Raw genomic sequence first — 13130 nt, 5'->3', positions numbered from 1 at the left:
GAAAATTCCAATCAAGTTAAGTAAAACACGAAATACCAAACAGTTAATATCAACGCGCTTTCAAATACCTTTTATGTAATTACAACACTCCTTTTTATTTATGAAATAAAACTGAATATTGAAAGAGACAGAGAATATGTAGCACTCTTTAAATAGAAAGACACTCAAAGACGTTTTTAATAAAAGGGTGCTTCATTTTAATCCAGTTTTTCTGTAAATATGATTTTTCAAACTCAATTTTACCAGACTTCTTTTCAGCAGCTACTTGCCACTTCAGAAGAACATAAGGTTGGATAGTGAAATCACAGTTGAAAAGTTCAGTTATTTACACATTCAGTCTTCAGTAAACAGCTTATCGCCAGTTCAAGAAAAGCAGCAAGAATAGAGGGATGCACTCTAAGACATGATCCTTCCACGTCAATTTGTTCTAGACAGCAATCCGAACCCAATTTGATTTCAACAAGGTCAAAGTAATTGTTTTTTCCACGTTTTTTTTTTTTTAATTTAGCTGTAAAATTTTTGATTGTAATGCAAAGAAAAGATAACAAGTAAGCAGCTGCAGTAAATTGCGGATTAAAAATAAACAATTTCTAAATACTTCTGACTTAAACCAACTCGCCCCGTAGGGTAGATTTGACTATTGCCGACTCTTACTATAAACGGTGTCCAACAGTTTGGGCTTAACATTCCTTCTAGTTAACATATTACGCACTTTAAATAAGTGCAATTTAATGCATTAAGTGCAATTAAGTTCTTACTAAGGAAAGCTCGACAGGTATATTAGCAGCTATAATATAGCCTTTAATTAGATTAAATAAAAAAAACAAGCTTTTTTAACTGCAAGTAAGGAGCGACATTAAAACTTAAAACGAACAGAAATTGTTCCGTGTATGAAAGGGGTTGTCCCCTCCTCAACATCTCGCTCTTTACGCAAAAGGTTGACTATTTATCAGAACTCTATTAAAAGAACTCTCTTTCTAAAACAATAAAAAACTTTAGCGTAAAGAGCGAGGCGTTGAGGAGGGACCGACCCCTTTCATATGCGGAACAATTTCTGTTTGTTTTAAGTTTTAATGTCGCTCTTTACTTGCAGTTAAAAAAAACTCGTTTTTTTATTTAATTTCTGAAGGTTTTTGAATTAATGAAAGCTTTGATTTTGCCTCACCGCACATGAATAATTAAAATGAAATTTGCACATTATTTTTTTTTGCTAAATAGCTTTCTCATAGTTCTGATCGGACGATTGGTAAAACAAAGGGGTAGGTTTACGAACGTTTTTGTTAGTAATAAATATACGTAACTTACGAATCAACTTACGAAATGAACTTCTATATTTGTGTATTTTTTTACGTATATGAAGGGTTTTGCCCCCTATTCAATAGCTCGCTCTTTACACTAAAGCTTGAATTGCGTCCCAATTCTTTCAGAATGACCCCTGAATCACAAAGGCCGTAGAATAAATAGTTGAAATTACTAAAATTACTTCAGAGTAAAGAGCAAGGTACTGTGAAGGAGACAAACCCCCTTATATACGTAATATTTTCTGTTCGTTTTAAGTTTTAATACGGCTCATTACTTCCATCTGAAAAATTGTTTAATTTCCCATTGTTTTTTTAATAATCCTAGAAAATCCTTCATGGAAATTATCTACCCTCATAATAAATTCCTCCATGGAAAGATTCTCCCACATTATTGTAGATAGGAGCTTCCAACGTTAAAGATCCTCCCACGTTATTGTAGATGGGAGCTTGAAACTTCTTTAGTATGGTTCTCTGATACGCTGAATATGATGTTGTGATTTTCGTTAAGATTATATGACTTTTAGGGGTGTTTAATCCCATGTTCTAAAATAAGGCAAATTTTCTCAGACTCGTAACTTTTGCTGAGTAAGACTAAACTTGATGAAACTGATATATTTAAAATCAGCATTAAAATGTGATTCATATGATGCAACTATTGGTAACAAAATTCAATTTTTCGGACATTCGGTTACTATTGAGCCGGGTCGCTCCATGCTACAGTTCGTTACCATGAACTGTTTGAAACGCTCGTCAACAATGATTGTGACAAGCAAAAAAAAACATTTAAACACTGTTGATTTGAGGAAAATAGGGGGGCAGCCATATTTAAATTTCTTAAGATAGAGTTTGGGCACATATTAATCAATTTACAAACTTGCTATAACATAATTTAGGCGAACCGAGAAAGCACTAAACAGTGTGGACAGAGGCAGTTGACATTAAATATTACCGAATCAGCACATCAGGTAACCTTGGGTTCCCATTTATGCGATTTCACGCAAGAACAGTGGTATTTACGTAATCTGTCAAATTTCCTCCGTTTTTTTCTGCAAGTTTATACGTTACAGGGGTTCAATGGTTGTGTTGAGAAATTTCTACTGAGCCGTTAAAAACACATACGTAATTCTGAATTAAAAGCTTAGTAGAACGATAAATTGCAAGTAATTGAGAAAATAAACATGTTTATCAGAAGTATTCCATTGATATTTGACAAATAACATGAGGGTCGTGTCCCTTTAATACAAGATTTTAATACGCGAGACTTGGGGGATATTTCCAGGGAAATGAGCATAGAAGATAAGACTTATTTTCCATTACATTATTTTCCATTCCATTGCTAGCCTAAGCTATACACGATATTTTTGAATATTTTTCTTGGCTTCTGGAACTTGATTAAGACTATCCCTATGCATACACTTAAAAAGTATCTCATAGTATTTTTAGCGCATCAACAGCTGTAGTGAACCGTTATTTTGTGAATATTTTTGCGATTTTCCTGCACCAGCTACCTGTGAGTCGTTTTGCGTTAAAAAAAATCGCCCCAATGGGAATCGAAGGTAAGGATCTCCAAGTCAATCAAAGCAAACTGCATTATTCGAATATACACACTTTATAAGGACAAATATAGAAAATGCTGCATTTTATCATCAATTAATCTGATACATTTATAAGGCTAAAAACTTGCTTGCCTTTAAGTATATATCTGGTGAATAAACTTGGTACTGTCCCTCCCTTAATTTATTTAAATAAAAAAAAATTTTTTTTGCTCCAAGTAAGGAGTGACATTAAAACTTAAAACGAACAGAAATTATTCCGTATATGAAAGTTGTCCCCTCCTCTACCCCTCACTCTTTACGCTAAAGTTTGACTTTTTCTCACAGCTCTACCTTTTGAAACAATAAAAAACTTTAGCTCAAAGAGCGAGGCGTCGGCAAGGCTTATATATTCAGAATCAGCGTAAAAATACCATTCTTTTGATGTAACTATTGGTATCAAAATTCCATTTTTTAGAGTTTCTGTTACTATTGAGCCGGGTCGCTCCTTACTACAGTTCGTTACCAGGTACTGTTTGACTAGTTAAACTTGTACCGACAATTTGACTAGTTAAACTTACACCGAGAATTACTATTCATGTGTTAATTTTTTAAACATTGTATAAGCTTAACTTTGGTTCCACCTAGAAAACAATGCCAGATATCTTAAAGCCCATGCACAGTACGATTTTAGCTAGCGCTAAATTCGAAATTACTTAAACTCAACCCCGTAAAACGCAAACATATGAAGAAGAAGAAAAAGTTCACGTTAGAGATTTAGCTAGCGTCCAGAACGGTTGATCAAATCCTGAAGATCAATCGATTCGAACTTAGTTAGGGCGAAGTCAATCAGAATTTACTCACATAATTTTTTCATTGGCTAATACCCGAATGTTATCAAATAGAGAAAAATAAATGCAAACAAGAAAGAAATAATTAACGAAAAGGTGCGATAAAAAAGAAGTGAAATATTGTTAGGTGCTACTGGAACTCGAGAACATTTATATGACAAGAGAAATAGGACAAGGAATATTCATTTTAACTTCTGTTCTTTTTAGGACTGATTTATTCATCTATAGCAGCATCTGTGATATTTGTATTTGACATTGTTGCTTATTCAAATTTCTGTATGTTTTGGGTTCCATTTGTTCATTGATAGTAATTTCTATTCGTTTTAGGTTTGAATTATAGTATGGCTTTATATCCGCTTGTCGTAACTTTGGGTAGGCTTTTTACTTTTCATTGGAAGTTTCTATTTTTTTGAAAATACTCTTTTAAATTAATAACAGAAAATGCGGAATAGGTCCGATCTGGTCTATACTGAGCAACAATTTGGGATACTAAACAATTATCCGGAATTTTTAAAATCGGAATGTTAAGATGAGAAAAACATTATTCATCTTTGCATATCTGTTAATTTTTATTTCGCCATGACTGTCCTCAAAGAACCTTGACTATCTTAAATTTAAGTACAACCTTGTATAGAGTTCATTATAAATTGTTCTTATGATAGTCAAGTATGGTCAGAAACGAACCAAGGAGGCATGGACCTGGGTTCTCCCTCAATTTATCATAATTTTGTCAATGACTTCCTCTATGTTGCTATAGTCCTTTCGATTTTTTTGTTTGTTTTGTTTTGCAAATTGGACCCCTGCCACAGAAAATATCCTGTACATGCTTAGCAATTGACATAACCTTGTGTATATGTTACAATCCTATAAACTACTACTACTAATAATAATAACTCACTGCAGCACCAAGCCGCCTGAGGCCAACACAGCTACGCACGCTCCTCCTCCAACCTAATCTATTTAAAGGCTCCCTCTTTACACCCTCCAAGGAAGTTCCCATTTCCTTTAAATCTTTATTTATGACATCCTTCCAACCCAGACAAGGACGACCTGCTTTCCGTGTAGCCCCAGACGGTTGGCCGAAAAGAACAATCTTCGGTAATCTGTCATCCTTCATCCGTAGAACGTGGCCTAGCCATCTCAACTTTTCTTTCATTATAGCCCCAGAAAGCGGGATTGAACCACACTTTTCGTACAACCTACTGTTTGAAATACGGTCAGTCAGCCGGGTACCCAGAACAATCCGTAGGCAATTTCTCTGGAAAACATCTAGTAAATTTTCATCTGCTTTCCAATCCTATAAATCATAGATATAATTCTGTTGAAGGCCTCCATTGTACATTACATACCAAACTCTCAGTGAATTATCAAACCCATGATCAGTAAAAACTTGATCACAGAATCAAAGACAAGAAAAAAGTAATTAATTCTGTATTCATATCTTCGTAACCAACTGTATTGTTACTTGCCGCGTCATCCTCCATAAAAAAAGACAGTAAAAAAGTAAATGTACGAGTAATCCACAAAGAGAATCATTTAATTTTTTTGGCACCAAAGAGAAAACTTCCTGAAAAAAACGTAGCTTTTGTTGGCTCGAATGCTGACACTTAATAGGCCCAGGCAAGGAAGTAAAAAAAGAAATAATTTTCGACGCCGTCTTTTTATGTAGTTGCTCGTATTCCTGCCAGAGTTTAGATACAACATGACCAATGCAAAAAAGAAACTAGACATTGCATTATGATTGATTGCTTCATTTGCTTCTTAACGAGTAGACAGGGGCAGGTGATCCGTGTAGGATAATCTCAATTTTGAAATATTTTTATAATAAATTAGACTAAGGTCGGTTGTTTTAGAAAAAATAATAAACAAGGTAGTTCAAATGGAGACTAAGAAGTTTTCTGGACTCGGTCTGAATTGAGAAATCGGGACACTAAAAATGGTCTTAAAGCCAGCCAAAACGCGGGGCTGGGGAGGCGGAGTAAATGAGAAAGATGTGTTTACAGGAGACGCTTCTGTAAACACTTGCAAAAGGAACCAACAATATGTGCTGCTCAGTGCTCCTTGCTCATGTCACTATATTAAACATCCAGCAGGCGTGACATTTTTTCTATCTATTCCTAAAAAAAGTCTAAATTTCCCTTTAATTAGTGTCAACTCTGAAGCTTTCTCAATCTTTTTGTAGGAAAATTGAATTTTTCAAAATAGTTAGCTTCTAGTTCTAGTGACTTACTTGACTGAAGTCCCATCCCTCCCTGAAAGTCGTTTTTGGGAAACTTTTTTCATCAGTCTATTGGTATCCTGTATGCATTCCTATCTTCTGCAAGGCGGAGATGGTGCGGTAAGCTAAGTGACGAGAAGTTGTCCTTCCATCTCTTTGGGGGGCATCCTCTAGGTCGAGAACAGTGTACCCGACCTTCAAAGGCTATTTTCGAGAGACAAGTGCTATCCATACGTTATGTGCCCTATGCCCTAGCCATCTAAGCTGCTGCAGTTTTATTCTGCCAAGGGTGGTTATATGGACCTTGAGATTACGGAGAAGCTTGATGTTGGAAATTCTGCCATGATAAGTGATACCGGTAGTGCGTCGTAGTGATTTTGTTTCAAAGGCAAGACGATGCTAATCTTCTGTTAATAGAGTTCAGGATTCATAGGCATAAATGGCGATAGGGAAGATAAGCGAGTTAAATGGCCCCACTTTAAGCGTTGTTGATAAGTTCAAGTTCCTCTTAATGGGCATCAGCAATTTTAAGTTGGAATTTGTAAGAGCCATGTTTCTCTTGATATCTTTGGAGTGGTTATTGTTGGAGGTGAGTAAGGCACCAATCTAGGTAAATTCTTCAATTTACTTTATATTATCATCTTGAAGCTGGAGACTGGAGTTTACCTGAGAATCAGGTTTACCTGAGTGGCTCATGGTCATCGTTTTTGATCGTTTTAGTTCTAGCGGGTGTTCAAATTTGACCTTAGAATAGCATTCGATAAAAATAAGGTCTCCAGAAATGTCTCTGAAGTCAAACTCAATTGTAACGTTATAAGAATCTCTAAAAAGAAACTTAGAACTGAAAACATTTCATTTTATAGTACATAGCATAGAGTTTCCTTTCTATTTGTATAGAGAAAAAAATTCATGCTTATAGAATTTCACCTTTTCTGTACCAGTAATTTGTAACAGTTAATTTAGTTTTTATTAATCTAAAATGCAATAAATTGTAATCAGTGTTTACTTCCGTTTAAATCAACTCCTTTCAAATGCAAAGAAAGGTAAACCGACTAAATAGAACTTTTAGCTGAAGCTATTTACTGAAGTTTCAGATAAGAGCGAATGAGACCCTTGTTTTTGGTGGTCTTTTTGGGGTCGTCAAATTTCCAAATTTTCCCTCAGCACAGATCATTTTGGTTTTCCTACTCTAATTAGAATAGTAATCACGTAAAATAGTAAATCACCTAAGATAGTAGTCATTTAGTTTCCCAATTTCAAAACAAATATTTTTTCCTTCTCTTTAATCAATTCTTTTCAAATATACAAAAAAAAAATCATTGGTTAAAATTCAGCAATGATTTGAGTTTTCATTACAGTACAAATAATACTATCCTTGGGGGACGAGGACTTGAGGGCCACAATATTACATTTAACTGCGATTATCTATGTTCGTTCTAAATTTGGCTTAATTATTCGTTGTAAATGCTGCTCATTTTGGGTTTGACATCTAGTACTAGCTAATTTCTGCTCGTTTTAATTTTATTTCCCTGAAATTTTTCAGGGAAAACTTTGTTTATTTTACTCATTTGTAACTAAAGGTTTTTCCGAAAAGTAAAAAATCAGAAATACATCAGTCAAATTCATTAAAATGTATTTAGAAGGTACTCTTCATGTAATATATAAAGCAATGTTTATTATTGTTAACAAGAAAATAGCATTAGGTTGCTCAATCAACCTGGAACTTTACCACACCATCATACTAGAATCTAGACTGTGAACATTGTAAAGCAATTGGCAAAAGAAAATCAAAACAATCAATCTCACTTTATATCTAGTTTTAATCATTTCTTGATTTTAGCATTAGCTCTATTTTCTGCACAATCCAAAAACAGGCTTTAATATAGAAACACAGTCCCTCAAGCAAACGAAAGCAAGATAATTTGTAAATCTACGGCTTTTTAATTTCTTTTAAATTAAACAGGATCTTTTATTTGCAAACACTTCCAAAGATTAAAGAAAAATTTCTCTTCAATAATTTAGGGAGATTTATTCAACTTTAGAAAAATGCTTATCGAGGGAGGCTCATTCTTCCGCTTCGCTTACACCCTGTCTAGTGATTAAGCAGTCAAATCCAAACGAAAAAAAAGGATTCAATAAAAATGCTCCGTGATGCGCACCTAATGAGCTTTTCTGTAATTAGCTCCAGGAAGGCTTTCCGAAAAAAATCACTACAGAATATTTACTTTTTGACAGTAATTTGCATTAGAAAATCCCCTTTGATATTCTAAGATGCTTTCACTAAAATAAAACCGTCTTTGCGTTCATCAGTTGTTTTCATCATTTCAAAGGAAAGTAATTTAGAAAAAGTCGTTTTTTTAATTCTTTGAAGGCAGTTCTCTAACAGTCTAGCCAATAAGCTTCAAGCTCGGTAGCGATCCAAAATTAATTGCCCCCAAAAGAGAAAGAACAGTTTAGAAAATGAACTACAGTTATTTCAAAAATGTATATTCTTACTTCAAGACGAATTTAACCACACATTTGATTCATTAGGCTAGAATTGCACAATAAGTCAGAAATAGCAAAGAAACAAACGTTGAAGTGAACTATCAGATAAACCGACAACTTCTCTTTTTCTTTCCAATTAAATGAAACAAAAACTAGCTTTTTTCAAATGAAATTAAGGAGCGATAGTGCAAATGAAAACAGATATAAATTATCTTGCACATGAGATGAGGTGCCCTCCACCCATACCCTCCTTTAAGCATTACACTTTCATTTCTGGTTTCTTCGAACCGTTTTAAACTGCAACAAATGCAGCCAGTTGTCAATTGCAAGTATTTTATTTACCAATTGCTTTTGAAAAGATCTGAACTGAAAATCCTGTTGCCCGTAGCCAACGCAAAAAAAGCGGGCCCTATCATGCTCAAGGCATCGTGATTAAAAAGTTAACCTTTAATTACATTGCTTTTTGTTAGAGCTATCATTTCTGAAACATAGAAAAGAAAAAAGAATACAAACCACGATGATGTGTAATCGATATAAGTTTCAACGTTGCTCTTTCTTTTCATTTAATAACATTATTTGTTTCTATATAAATTTATTTTCAGTTTTTTTATATATTAAGATAAAAGCTATCCTGCATATTAGCAAACTATAACCATGTTAAGTCCTCATTCTTTACGCTAATTAAATATTAAAAAAATCAACTTAAAGTAAGGAGCAGCATTAAAAAATTAAACGAACAGAAATTATTCCGTATATGAGGTCTGACTATTTGTCAGAATTATGTAGAAAAACAACTGCTGAAACACAAGGATCGGTGAATTGGAGTGAGAAGCTGTTTTAAAGCACTAAAAAAATTAGCATACAGAGTAAGGGTTGAGGAAGGAACAGGCCTTTCGAATAGGGAGTAATTTCGGTTCCTGTTGTTTTAATGTTGCTCCTCACTTCAAGTTGAAAAATATCGTTTTCGAAAATTTAATTTCTGATCGTTTTTCAAATCATGCCTGGAAATTCGCCTCATCTATCTGTGGAATATTTCCTTCAGAAAAACTGCCTTAGAAAAATTCCTCTCGCGGAATCCTCTCATCAGTTCGACTTCAACCTCGAAAAAAATTCCGTATATTTCCCAAAAAACACTATATGTAAACAATCAGCAGATTGCATAACTTACAACCCTTTCCGTCCGTATAAAATTTACCCAGAAAAATTCTCCCATGAGAAATCCTATCCCACACAAAATTCGCCCCGAAAAATTTCTGTATATTTTCCAATAGCAAATACTGTATGTAAACAACAGGCAAATTGCATTAGTTGCATCTGTTTTCCCGGGGGCTGTGGGGGGGATTATACCATCCGCAGAGGCCTAATTATTAGACCTTAATCAAAAGGCTACCTCAAAGGTTTAGCCAAATGTCATTGGGGAAAAGAGAAGTATGGGAAGGAGGCTATTTTTCTTCCATTCTTTGTATCACTAAAAAGAACACTAGACCTGTTAATTTTTGATCAGATGAGCCCTCTCCCGATTCTCTAGGACCACTGGTTCGATACAATCACCCTTAAAAAGGCAGTGTCCGCAATCTTTATTCTTGCAAACAAGAGCCAAGAGCCCATATGGCACTTGTGACGAGGTTGGAACCTAAAATTAGACTCGGTACTCGATTTCATCGTCCTAGCACGTCAAGAAGCATCGAACTCGCCAAAGCACTAAATGTCCCTCCAAATCCCCCAAAGAGATCGGATCCAGTCCACTTATGTCAATCACGTATCTATAACTTGTACTTATTCTCGAACTCGCCAAAGCAATAAGAATCCCCTCAAATCCCCCAAAGAGAGCAAATCCGGTCCAGTTATGTCAATCACGTATCAAGAACTTGTGTTTATTCTTCCCATCAAGTTTGATCCTGATCCCTCCACATTAAGAGTTTTCCCAGATATTTCACTTCCAAAATTTCAGTATCCCCCCTCTTTCCCCCCTATGTCTCAAACTGAAAATAGAGCATCTGAGACATGAGATCCTTCTATATATCAAGATTCATTAAGATCCGATCATCCATTTGTAAGATAAACATACTTCCATTTTCATGTCCCCTTCCTCCAGCTTCCCCTCCCCGCGAATGTTCAAATCAGAGAAACGGCTGATATCAAGTCAATTTGTGCAGGGTCCTGACATGCCTAACAATTTTCATCGTCCTAGGACGTCCAGAAGCACCGAACTCGGTATAGCACTGAAAATCTCCCCTCCAACTCCCCCAAAGAGAGCAGATCCGGTCCATTTGTGTCAATTACGTATCTAGGATTTTCGCTTATTCTTCACACCAAGTTTCATTCCGATCTATCCACTCTAAGCCTTTTCCAAGATTTCCAGTTTCCCCCTCCAACTCCCCCCCAATGTCACCGGATCCAGTCGGGATTTAAAATAAGAGCTCTGAGACATAAGATACTTCTAATTATCAAATTTCATTAATATCCGATCACCCATTCGTAAGCTAACAAGAGCTAAGAGCTCATATGGCACATGTGACGAGGCGAGAAGAGCTAAGAGCCAAGAGATCATATGGTATGAGCTCTAACAAAATTCTATGAATCAATAGATTTAAAAAGGAAAATAAGAGGCTTAATGCCGGTCGGGATTTAAAATAAGAGCTCTGACTCACGATGTCCTTCTAAATATCAAAATTCATTAAGATCCGATCACCCACTCCTAAGTTATAAATGCCTCATTTTTTCTAATTTTTCCTCTCCCTTTAGCCCCTCAGATGGTCGAATCTGGGAAACGACTTTATCAAATCAAATTGTGCACCTCCCTGACACGCCTACCAATTTCCATCGTCCTAACACGTCCAGAAGCACCAAACTCGCCAAATCACTGAACCCCTCCCCCCAACTCCTCCAAAGAGAGCGAATCCACTACGATTCTGTCAATCACATATCAAGGACATTTGTTTATTCTATCCACCAAGCTTCATCCCGATTCCTCCACTCCAAGTGTTTTTCCAAGATATTCCCCTCCAACTCCCCCCAATGACAAAAGATCTGGTCGGGATTTGGAATAAGAGCTCTGAGACATATTCCTTCTAAAAATCAAATTTCATTAAGATCCGATCATCTATTCGTAAGATAAAAATACCCCAATTTTCACATTTTCCAAGAATTCTGGTTTCCCCCTCCAACTCCCCCCAATGTCACAGGATCTGGTCGGAATTTAAAATTAGAACTTAAAAGCACAAGATCCTTCTAAATATCAAATGTCATTAAGATCTGGTCACCCTTTCGTAAGTTACAAATACCTCAATTTTCAAAATTACCCTTCCCCCCAATTCCACCAAAGAGAGCAGATCCGGTCCGGTTATGTCAGTCAAGTATCTTAGACAGGTTTCTATTCTTCCCATCCAGTTTCATCCAGATCTCACCAGTTTTCTAAGATTTCCGGTCTCCCCAACTGCCCCCCCTCAATTACGCTTGATCCGGTTGAGATTTATAATAAGAGATCTGAGTTACGAGGTCCTTCTAAATATGAAGTTTCATGAAGATCCGATCACTCCTTCGCAAGTTAAAAATACGTATTTTTTTCAGAATTAACCCCCCCCCCCCCAATAGAGCGGATCCGTTCCAATTATTTATATCACGCATGTAAGACTTCTGCTTATTTTTCCCACCAAATTTCATCCCGATCCCTCCAATCTAAGCGTTTTCCATGATTTTAGGTTCCCCCACCCCAAACTTCCCCCAATGTCCCCAGATCCGGTCAGGATTTGAAATAAGAGCTATGAGACACGATATCCTTCTAAATGTCAAATTTCATTGAGATCCGATCACCCGTTTGTAAGTTAAAAATACCTCATTTTTTCTGATTTTTCAGAATTAACCCCTCCCCCAACTACCCCAAAGAAAGCGGATCCGTTCCGGTTATGTCAATCATGTTTCTAGGACTTGTGCTCATTTTTCCCACCAAGTTTCATCCCGATCCCTCCACTCTATGTGTTTTCCAAGTTTTAGGTTTCCCCCTCCCAAATCCCCCCCAATGTCGCCAGATCCGGTCGGGATTTAAAATAAGAGCTCTAAGACACGATATCCTTCTAAAAATCAAATTTTATTGAGATCCGATCACCCGTTTGTAAGTTAAAAATACCTCATTTTTTCTAATTTTTCAGAATTAACCCCGCCCCCAACTACCCCAAAGAGAGCGAATCCGTTCCGGTTATGTCAATCATGTATCTTGGACTTGTGCTCATTTTTCCCACCAAGTTTCATCCCGATCCCTCCACTCTAAGTGTTTTCCAAGATTGTATGTTTCCCCCCCTCCAACTCCCCCCAATGTCATCAGATCCGGTCGGGATTTAAAAATAAGAATTCTGAGACACAATATCATTCTAAACATCAAATTTCATTAAGATCCAATCACCTGCTCATAAGTTCTATTTTTTCCGATTAACCGGCCCCCCACTCACCCCCCCCCAGATTGTCAAATCGGGAAAACGACTATTTATAATTTAATCTGGTCCGGTCCCTGATACGCTTGCCAAATTTCATCGTCCTAGCTTATCTGGAAGTGCATAAAGTAGCAAAACCGGGACTTTAGGTTTCCCCCTCCAACTCCCCCAATGTCATCAGATCCAGTCGGGATTTAAAATAAGAGCTCTGAGACACAATATCATTCCAAACATCAAATTTCATTAAGATCCAATTACCCGCTCATAAGTTAAAAATACTTCCTTTTTTCTATTTTTTTGCGAATTAACTGGCC

The 13130-nt window shown here is 36.2% G+C and overlaps 1 protein-coding gene across 4 annotated transcripts in view; it reads right to left on the bottom strand.

The window, feature by feature from the left end:
• The window catches only part of LOC136034715 (protein abrupt-like), a 159503-nt gene that overhangs the window by 66219 nt on the left and 80154 nt on the right, over nucleotides 1-13130 (bottom strand). The gene's annotated exons all lie outside the window — the stretch shown is intronic.

This window comes from Artemia franciscana, chromosome 13 (genome assembly GCF_032884065.1).
Source record: "Artemia franciscana chromosome 13, ASM3288406v1, whole genome shotgun sequence".
Lineage (NCBI taxonomy): Eukaryota > Metazoa > Arthropoda > Branchiopoda > Anostraca > Artemiidae > Artemia > Artemia franciscana.
Note: the sequence above shows the minus strand (reverse complement) of the source record. Positions and strands in the feature narration are given on the sequence as shown.